Genomic DNA, 11192 nt, shown 5'->3' with positions numbered 1-11192 from the left:
ATGGTGTGTTGTTCTAATTTAGATTGATTTTTATTTATCTCCTCAAAGCATGTGAGTCCCATTTAGTTAGTGCTTGGTGTAATTAATCTTTCTCTGGGATAGAGTTATTGCAATTGAATGTATGTGAATGCACTCACTCAATATGTATATAAGTATCTCCTCGTTTTATTAGAATGTAGGACAAGTGTAAGATACCCTCCCTGAAGTATCTTAAATTTTCCATTAAATTTTCTGAGTCTGGTCTCAATGTTCAGTGTGGCATTTTCTAAAAAAATTGTGTACTTGGCTATATATATGCACTATATTGGTTTTAATTTCAAATAGATATACACAGTGGCTAACCCATGCCAAAGAAATGCTTCAAGTCAAAATTATGTTCATTGGACTAAACCCATAAATTCATATATTTCACATACAAGTTTGTATAACCATAACTTGAACATAATATATCATTTCATTAACATGGCATATAAATACAGAGTGAGCAAAAGGAGTAGAGGAACCTGGTAATAACTTAACAATGTGAACTTCAATATTAAGTGCTTTATAACGTGGTTTCAACAATAAAATACTAAAAGAAATAGGCTTCCAAATGACTTAGCTCGTTCCCCTTTCGCCTAGAAACATCAGTCCATGCAAATATTGTCTACACTATCCTTTAAACTAGAAGCAAGTCAACCTCATCTTTCATGTTTAGCTTCTAGATTGACTATAAATGCACTTTGGTTCACACAACCAGCAAGTTAGGTAATTTGTGGTCACTACAACACTAGTAATATCTACACCTTCAATTGGCAAACTCAGTCACAGTCTTGTGGTCTCTCCCCATCACTCTTCTAGCATGAAAGAATGGACTCGACCCTCTGAAGTTACAATACTTGAACCTCCTTGTTATTATAATCTCTCTGCCAACAAGGAAATATGTACTTGACCAATAAGAGAACTCACATTCAGCTCTTGAAATGACACTCCCAGCTCAGAAATAAAGAGAAACTTGACCTTTCTAAAAATATCAACTTAGTCTCTTTAGTCGTGAGAGATTCGGCACAAATACCAAGCAACTCGACCAGAAAAACCCATGATAACTCAGCCTCTTTAGATGGAACTCGACCCCTAGATTATAGATCTTAGTAAACCATGCTTTTACCTCCGACTTCTACCATCCATGCTACTATTGTGTCCCCTTGCACAGTTCAATACACCATAACATACCCCCCCACAAACTTTTCGGTGGAATGGTTGTTGTGTCCCCTTGCCCTATTCAATACACCATAACATACCCCTCACAAATTTTTGGTCATGCCATTCCACTTTTCCTAATGTTATGAACCCCCAAATTTGGTCCCAATGCCCCTACAACTACACCCTTGGGCCCCCTTGGCTAAGGGATTAAACACATTAGGGGTTATGGGATGTGATAAGGGAGCCCCTAATCCCCTTATCACAACTAGAAATAGGCTCATGAACACCATCAATATCTACTGGAGGTGTTGCGATGAAAGCAATAATGAATACAAAAGTTGTGGTCAATAGGACAGGGATCATCAAGATGTTAAACCATCCAATGTAAAGATGGTTTTCAATGTTAGTGATCTATTATTGAGTTCACATATTTGGAAGCACAATTGCACAAGTGGAAACATCTCACATTTGGAATTTGTTTTCTCCTCATTAGCTAGACTCTGTCTGAGGATAGGAACATTGTGCATTGGTTGGCATTCCACCTATAGTTATAGGTCTAAGTATATGCTCGTTTTCATCTATTATAGCAACCACATTGGAAAACTTAGATATGCATCTACATAGGTAAATGGGTAGATTCATAAATGGTTGCAACGCTGGGCTTGAATCCTTAACAAATTGCTTGGGATATATCTGCATCTATTTTAATTTTTGGTTCTGTGATTGGGCATAGTTATAGCTATTTGTGTTCAAAAAATATAGTTTGGTGTGGTTGGGATTATTAAAGTGTTGTGTAGTAAACAAAGTGTTGTTTGGTTGGTAGTAATAGAGTGTTGGGCTGAACCTTTACCATAAACACAGTTTGGGAATTTAGTTGGCAGCGGTCTGGCCACCACATGCAAAGTAAACCAAACACAATTTGGGAATTTAGTTGGCAGCGGCCTAGCCACCACATGCAAAGTAAACCAAGCAGTGAGAAAGTCTGAAGACAGAGAAGATTACATTGTTTATTTCCATAGAGGATTTGTGTTGGTAAAATGAGTGGTGGCTAGATTGCAATGTTTATTTCCAATGAGGATTATATAGTATAATTCCCTTGTTTACAGATTAGTGTTTGTATATTTGACCAATTGATTTGAATTTTTGTTGAATACTTAATGGCAACTTGATATGTAGCTTTGATATATTGATACTCCCTCTTTGCAGTCTTCATATGGCTTTCCATCAAATCCTACATGAACCTAGAGACTCGACTAATGGTGAAGGCAATATAAAGTTGATTATGATTCAAATAAATGAGACTACCAAAAAATTGACTTTCAAAGAATCACAATCCTTAGTCGTCTTAGCTTCTGATTGAAATGGAGTAGAATAAGGCTTACATATAATCCATTTTAAATATCTTCAAGATATCCAAAGCATACTTTGGATGAGAAATGAAGATACTATCACCCAATTGCATAACTTTGATGCCAAGAAATAAATGCTATAGATCTAAGTTAGTCATTTCAAATGTATCTTTCAATTGTGACTTTAGACTTAAATTGAATCACCATTATTTCTAGTGATAATCAAATCATCCACATGCTTCTAATTGAAATGGAGTAGAATGAGGCTTACAAGTAATCCATTTTAAATGTCCTGAGTATATCCAAAGCATACTTTGGCTGAGAAATGAAGATACTATCACCCAATTGCATAAATTTGATGCCAGGAAATAAATGCTACATATCTAAGTTAGTCATTTCAAATGTATCTTTCAATTGTGACTATTGACTTAAATTGAATCACCATTATTTATAGTGATAATCAAATCATCCACATGAATCACAATTAAGAGAACTACATCATTCACATGTAACCATAAACACTGTGATCTATGTTAGGATGCCTCAAACCAAGCTGTAGAAAAAAATTAGTAATCTTCCGATTTCATATCCTAGGTGCTTGTAATCATTGAGAGGATTCATGTCATGGGGAAACTATGCAATATAATTCCTAAGATAGTTCACCATTTGCTTCAAATATTGTAGGTCAAGGTTGATCTTTGGTGGTGGCCAAATAACAATGGTTGAAACTTCATTGGATCAATTCTTATTCAATCGTGGTTCACACAAAAATCCAAGATAATCAAGTTTCTTCTACCCAAATGCACACTTCTTCACATTCACAAATAACTTGTCACGTGTTGCAAACACGGTTTATTCATCCTAGGTCTGGTTGAAAAGTAATATGTCTAAGTACACAATTAGAGTTGAGTAAAGATGTGGTTGTAAAACTTTTTTCATCATCTCATGAATGTTGCAAGGCCATAATTGGTAACACTCGATGACATCAGTGGCCATGCAAGCAGTCCTTGTCACATCTTGAAGGATGTCTTCCACATATCCTTAGGTAAAATTACTAATCAATTACAGATCTTAAGTTGCATTTCACACTTAAATAATCAGTTGTCTCTATTAATGAAATGATGTTTTTCTTTATTTACAAGTGAAGTACTAACACATGCTAGACAGTTCCAAGGCATGATAGGCATGCTAGGATGTATTGGCAGTGCTAAGGTGTGGCGTGAATGCATGCTAGGAAGTGTGAGGGCCAAGTGCGAGGGAAACATAAGGGAGCATTCATTTAAATGCATGGAAATGAATTTTCATCAAGTTCCAGGTGTTCTAAGGAGGGAGTGAAAAGGTATAGTAGCCAATGCCAAGGCATCAGAAGGGAGAACTAAGTCAAAATGCTTGGAAATGAACAATTAAGAGTGCAGTGTGCCAAGGAGTGTCAACGAATTCCAAGTGTCACAAGGGCAAAGTGTGTTAGGATAAGTTCATAATAGGAGTTGCAGGAGGCAAGCCTATGGTTGTGATAAGGTGTGTACAAAGTAGTTTCAGACAAAGGGAGAATTTGGGTTGGGCACAACATTGTTTTGTCAATGACTTGGTCGGGTTCCCAAGTCGCAAAAAAAGTAAGGCTATCTATGAGGGCATGATAGCTAGGGAGTGCCAAGGTGTTCCAGGGAATGCCAAGAATTACTAACAAAAGCTAGACAGTTCCAAGGCATTTTAGGCATGCCAAGAAGTTCCAAGTGCCAGAGTGTGGTGCCAACACATGCTAGGGAGTGTTAGGGCCAAGTTCTAGGGAAATACAAGGGAGCAATAGTTTCAAATGCATGGAAATGAATGAATAAGAATGTGACAGAGAGTGTTAGCTAGTGAGTACGAGGTGTGGTAAGTGTCATGGAGTGCTAAGATGTGCTAGGGAGTGCCAAAGCATGCCGAGAAATGCGGGGGATGCTAACACGTGCTACATAGTGCCAAGGGATTATTAGGCGTGCCAAGTGTTATGGCATGTCAAGATTTAAACTTTGTTGCTTGGTTGTTTAATTTTACGACCACGGTTGCATTTGAGCCTTGTCTTCATAACTTGTTAAGTTGGATAAGTTGAAATTATACATGAGTAGCCTAATATGAGTTATAGGAAGTTCTTAGGTGAACAAGACATAGTCTAGTTGTAGTAATTGCAACTTGGTCAAGCTGTTGTTATAGTCAAGTTTTTGTTATAGTTGAGGCAAGATTTTGTTGGGTTCCCATGTTGCAAAAAATGTAAGGGTAGTTGTGAGGGCATGATAGCTAAGGAGTGCCAGGGCATGCTAAGGAATGAAAAGGTGTGCTAACACATGTGAGATAGTGTGAATTCATGTTGAGTGTTAGGGAGTGTCAGGGCTAGGCACAACATTATTTTTTCAATGACTTGGTTGGTTTCCCAAGTCGCAAAAAAGGTAAGGCTATCTATAAGGGCATGACAACTAGGGAGTGCCAACATGTGCCAGGAAATGCCAAGAAGTGCTAACACATGATAGATAGTTCCAAGGCATGTTAGGCATGTTGTTGGGGCCTTCATTTTGAGTTTTTGTGGGAAGACAAGACAGGAACAGGTGGCGGGGACAATCGGTCGAGTTGCGGAGCTGAAATCCAAGGGGGGGACAGGAACCGGGAGTGGTCCGATAGTTGTAGAAAGGTGGCGGGGGAGAGAAAGAGAAACTGAGAAAGTAGAGAGAAAAGGAAACCAAAGGCAGAGTCAGCCGAGCAGGAAATAAGTGGAACTGGCAGTCTAGGTGTGGAGCAGAGGATAAAAGGCAGAAGAAAGGATGGGAAAGGGTTGGTGATTACTAGTTGTTGATGAACCAAGCGAGCCAGAAATCAATGCAGCCTTCCTGAGTTGCAGAAGGCAGGTACACCCTTGCTTTGTTGGTCTCTGATCTATGGGTTGGGTCATTCTTGTTGTTGATGATCAGGCTTCGAGCCTTTTATACTTATTTATGTATTTATTTCTATGAAGCATAATGAAAGAGACAGTTTGCACCTATGATGTATTGTTGAGTTCTATACTGGTTCTTTAAAAATTTTAAATATTTGTCTATATGTTGTATGATTTCCTAAGGTAATGTGAGTAGAATAGTATGGTTGGATTACAGTAGGTGCTTGATTGTTATGAGTTAAGATTGGTTGTGGGTTGTGGTTCCCTTGGTGCCTCATTCTACCCCCTCACACTTTAGTCGTGACATGCCTCAGGTGAGACTCCTTACCCTCTCTGGGTAAGGTGAAAATGCCGACATTGTTCTACACTACAATGGAGCCTTGTTGGCCCCTTGTGCCTGAACCCAGGGTCTCTTCCATGTTCCCATTTTCGTGCCAAAACATGCCAAGTGCTAAGGCATGCCAATAAATGTCAGGTGTTGGGGTGTGGCGCCAACACATGCTAGTGAGTGTTAGGGAGTGCGAGGAAACACAAGGCAACACTAGTTTCAATTACATGGAAATGAATGAATAAGAGTGTGTGATAGGGAGTGTTAGCGAGTTCCAAGTGTGCTAAGGATGAAGTGACAAGGTATGTCAGGCAGTGCCACAACATGCTATAGTGATAGGGAAGCATGAAAATATGTACCAAGTTCCAAGGTGTGCCAATGCATGCTAAGGAGTGTTAGTGAGTACTAGGGAAACATAAGGGAGCACTAGGTCAAAATGCATGGAAATGAATGAATAAGAGTGTGTGACAGGGAGTGCAACGAGTTCCAAGTGTGTTAAGGATGGAGTGACATGGTATGCTAGGCAGTGCTAAGGCATGCTAGAGTGTGAGGGTAGCATCCGACCAAGATGTGCCAGGTGCCAGGGTGTGCCAATGTGTGTTAGGAAGTGTTACAGAGTGCCATGGAAACATAAGGGACCACTAGGTCAAAATAATGCATGGAAATGAATGAATAAGATTTTGTGATAGGAAGTGTCAGTGAGTTCCAGGTGTGTTGAGGGAGTGACAAGATATTCTTTGCAGTGATAAGGCATGCTAGAGGTCAGGGCAACAATATGCCAAGATGTGCCAAGTGCCAGGGTGTGCCAATGCATGTCAAGGAGTGTTAGGGAGTGCCATGGAAACACAAGGGAGTGCTAGTTTCAAATGCATGGAAATGAATGAATAAGTGTATGTGATAGGGAGTGTGAGTGAGTTCTAGGTGTGTTAAGGAGTGAGTGACAAGGTATGCTAGGTAGTGCCAAGGAATGCTATAGTGCTAGGGCGACATGCCAAGATGTGCCAGGTGTCAGGGAGTTCCATGGAAAAACAAGGGAGAACTAGCTCAAAATGCATGCAAATGAATGAATAAGAGTGTGTGATAGGGAGTGTCAGTGAGTTTCAGGTGTGTTAAGGAGGGAGTGACAAGGTTATATGCTAGGCAATGCCAAGGCATGCTAGATTTCCAGGGCATGTCAAGGAGTGCTAGGGAGTGCCAAAGCATGCCAAGGAATGTAGGGGGTGCTAACACGTGCCACATAGTGCTAAGGGATTCTTAGATGTGCCAGGTGTTATGGCATGTCAAGATGTAAACTATTTTCTCAATTGTTTTATGGCCATGGTTGGATGTGAGCCTTGACATGGTAACTTGTAAATTGTTAAGTTGGATAAGTTGAAATTATACATGAGTAGCCTAAGATGAGTTATAGTCAGTTCTTAGGTGAACAAGGCATAGTCTAGTTGTAGTAACTGTAACTTGGTCAAGTTGTTGTAGTCGAGGCAAGACTTGGTTGGGTTCCTAAGTCCCAAAAAAGTAAGCGTAGTTGTGAGGGCATTATAGCTGAGTGCCAGGGCGTGCCAAGGAATGAAAAGGCATGCTAACACATGTCGAACATTGCCAATGCATTTTGAGGAATGTTAGAAAGTATTAAGGCATCACAAGGGAGAACTAGGTCAAAATACATGGAAATGAACAAATAAGTGTGTGTGCCAAGGAGTTCCAATGAATTCTAGGTGTCTCAAGGACAAAGTGTGTTAGGAGAAGGTTAGAATAGGAATTGTAGTAGGCAATCCTATGGTTACAATTATAAGGGGTTGGTCAAAGGAGTTTTAGATAAAGGGATACTTTGGGTTGCACACAACATTGTTTTGCCAATTACTTAGTTGGGTTCCCAAGTCGCAAAAATAGTAAAGCTATCTATGATAGCATGACAATTAGGTAGTGCTAAGGTGTGCCAGGGAATGCCAGGAAGTACTAACACATGCTATACAATTCCAAGGCATGTTAGGCATGCTAAGACAAGCCAACTGCTAAGGCATGTCAAGATGTGCCAGGTCCCAGGGTATGGCGCAAATGCATGCTAAAGAGTGTTAGGGCCAAGTGTCAAGGAAACACAAGGGAACACTAGTTTCAAATGCATGGAAATGAAGTGTCAGTGTAATGTCCCTTCCAAAATTAAATTGTTACAGGTTTATTTATTCTATAATTTTGACAATTTTGGAGGCCATGAGACCCATGTGATTTTTGGAAAAGACTTAGGAAGGAAAAAGGCACTCAAATTTTTTGTTGGCATAGCGTGGGGGCCACCCACATGAGGAAATATGCACCACCTTAGAGGGAAGTTTGAATGACTAAGGAGGGAAAGTCGAATTGCTAGTTGGAGGGGGGCCACATGGGAAAATAGGCCCACAAATTATAAATAGAGGGGGCTCAGCCTCATTTGGTATCTTTTTGACATATTGAACTCAACCTTAGTTGCTCGAGCTGCTTAGTCGGGTTACTATGTTGTTTAGCACACTAGTGTCTCCGAGCAAAGATCTCAAACCTTGCTTCGGTGGACTTCAAGTGCCACCCTAGGAAGGAAATTCATACTACCTTGGAGGAGAGCTGGTGGAGTTTCACAGTCACATCATTCAGCATTTGTCTCAATCAGTGCGTGTTTGTAGAAGACGCAAAAGGGGAACATGCAAGTGTTGCTTGTGGGTTCATCCGGGCAGCAAATGCTGGGAGAGTTTGGGCATTGGAGCTACATTGGAGGATCAACCTTTTGAGAGAGATTTGGATCATGAGGTTGTGGCATTGGAACAATTCAATCTACAGTCACTTGGTCCTGCACAGAGAGCCATCACTAGGCTCACGTGGGAGTTGGAGGAAAGAATTTTAGAGTTGGAACTGGCCAAGAGAAGTAGGAGATCATTTGGAGGGCCATTTGAGGAGGATTGTTGGAAATGGGAGAGCAGAGATTCGCAGGATCAGTCACAACAACATAATTCAAAATTGGAGGAGGGCCAAGCTGTAAAGGGTCAATTTTTTAAGGTTGGAACCAAGGGAAACCCTTTACGAGTTTTTATGGGTTTTGGGCAAGGATCACTCTCCTAATTTTATAGAATTTTCTGGGCAGATCTGAGGGGTCAAACAGGGGTCCCAAGTCAACCAACGGCGAGAGGAGCTGAGGGGAATATGGGCCAAAATTCTAAGGTCAACAGTTGGCCAATTCCTTCGTGGGTTATTACAGGTTTCTTGTGTAGAGGCTGGGATTAATTTCCCAGAATTTTCTGAGAAACAAGAAAGGCTCTAACGACAGATCATTTTAGGCAACAACACCTTTCTAGGTAGTAACAATGCAGCTCTTGGGTTGGATTACCAGCAGATTTGAGGAGGGTGTTCCATTGTTCATTTTGGGATTTTGCTAGTTTTCCTAGAACAAGCCCATGTGCACACATTCCAGCACCTTGTTGTACACCTCTTCCCATTTAATAAAATGAGTAGACAACGTAGTTTGGTTGCCAATTTTGTGGTCTGATGGTTTGATTTAATTTTATGGCATTATTTTTATTGTTCGCTTTGCATAGCACTATTTTTCCTAGTTTGGAACATTACAGTTAGCGAGTTCTAGGTGTGCTAAGGAGGGAGTGACAAGGAAAGCTATGCAGTATTTCCAAGGCATGTTAGAGTGCTAGGGAAGCATACCAAGATGTGCCTAGTGCCAATGTGTGCTAAGGAGTGTTAGGGAGTGTGAGAGAAGCATAAGGGAGAACTACGTCAAAATGCATGGAAATGAATGAATAAGAGTGTGTAACAGGGAGTGTCAACGAGTTCCAAGTGTGCTAAGGAGAGAGTGACATGGTATTCTCGGTTGCGCTAAGTCATGCTAGATTTCTAGGGCAACATGTAGCCAAAATGTGCGAGGTGCCAGGGTGTGTCAACATGTGCTAGGAAGTGTTAGGGAGTGTCAAGGAAACATAAGGGAGCACTAGGTCAAATTAATGCATGCAAATGAACAAATAAAAGTTTGTGACAGGAAGTGTCAGCCAGATTGGTTCTTCAACTTGTCCTGACGATGAACCACACTGGTTGGTTCGAAACTCGTCGACAAAAGATTGGTTATGTGATTTTGCCGAAGATTATCTAAACAATGTTATGGATCACAGAAGTCTAAATTCCGAGATACAGGTGTGCTGAGGGAGTAACAAGGTATGGTAGGTAGTGCTAAGCCATGCTAGAGGCCAAGGAAACATGCCAAGATGTGTCAGGTGCTAGGGTGTGCCAATGCATGCCAGGGAGTGTTATGGAGTGCCAAGGAAACAAAAGGGATCACTAGTTTCAAATACATGGAAATGAATGAATAAGAGTGTGTGACAGGGAGTGTTAGTGAGTTCTTGGTGTGGTAAGGAGGGAGCAACAAGATATGCTAGGTAATGCCAAGGAATGCTAGCGTGCCAGGGAAACATACCAAGATGTGCCATGTGCCAGGGTGTGTCAATGTGTTTCATCAAATGTTAGGGAGTGCCACAGAAACACAAGGGAGAACTAGTTCAAAATGCATGGAAATGAAGAGATAAGAGTGTGTGATAGGGAGTGTCAATGAGTTCCAAGTGTTCTAAGGAGGGAGTGACAAGGTTATATGCTAGGCAGTGCCAAGGCATGCTAGAGTGCCAGGGCATGTCAGGGAGTTCTAGGGTGTGCTAGGGAGTGCAAAGCATACCTGCAAGAAATGTAGGGGATGCTAACACATGCCACATAGGGCTAAGGGATTGTTAGACGTGCCAGGTGTTATGGCATGTCAAGATGTAAATTGTGTTTCTTAGTTGTTTTATGGCCATGGTTAGACGTGAGCCTTGACTTGGTAACTTGTTAAGTGGGATGAGTTGAGATTGGACATGAATAGCCTAAGATGTGTTATAGGCAGTTCTTAGGTGAACAAGGCATAGTATAGTTGCAGTAACTATAACTTGGTTAAGTTTTTGTAGTCGGGGTAGGACTTGGTTGGGTTCTGGCCAAATCTAAAACAAAGTAAGGGTAGTTGTGAGGGCATGATAGCTAAGGAGTTCCAAGGCATGCCAAGGAATGAAAAGGTGTGCTAACACATGGCTGATAGTGTCAATGGATGTTTAGGAGTGTTAGGGAGTGTTAGGGTAACACAAGGGAGAACTAGGTCAAAATGCTTGGAAATCAACAAATAAGAGTGTGTGCCAAGGAGTGTCAGAGAATTCCAGGTGTCCCAAGGATGAAGTGTTTTAGGAGAAGTTCAAAATAGGACTTGCAGGAGTCAAGCCTATGGTTGTGATAAGGTGTGGACAAAGCAATTCTAGAGAAAGTGAGACTTTGGGTTGGGCACAATATTATTTTGCTAATGAATTGGTTAGGTTCCCAAGTCGCAAAAAAAGTAAGGTTATATATGAGGGCATGACAACTAGGGAGTGCCAATGTGTTCTAATGAATGTAAGGT

Source organism: Pinus tabuliformis, chromosome 5_1 (genome assembly GCF_031772625.1).
Source record: "Pinus tabuliformis cultivar Carrire ecotype Pingquan chromosome 5_1, CPIR1, whole genome shotgun sequence".
In the NCBI taxonomy this organism is placed as follows: Eukaryota; Viridiplantae; Streptophyta; class Pinopsida; order Pinales; family Pinaceae; genus Pinus; species Pinus tabuliformis.
This window is presented reverse-complemented; position numbering follows the sequence as displayed.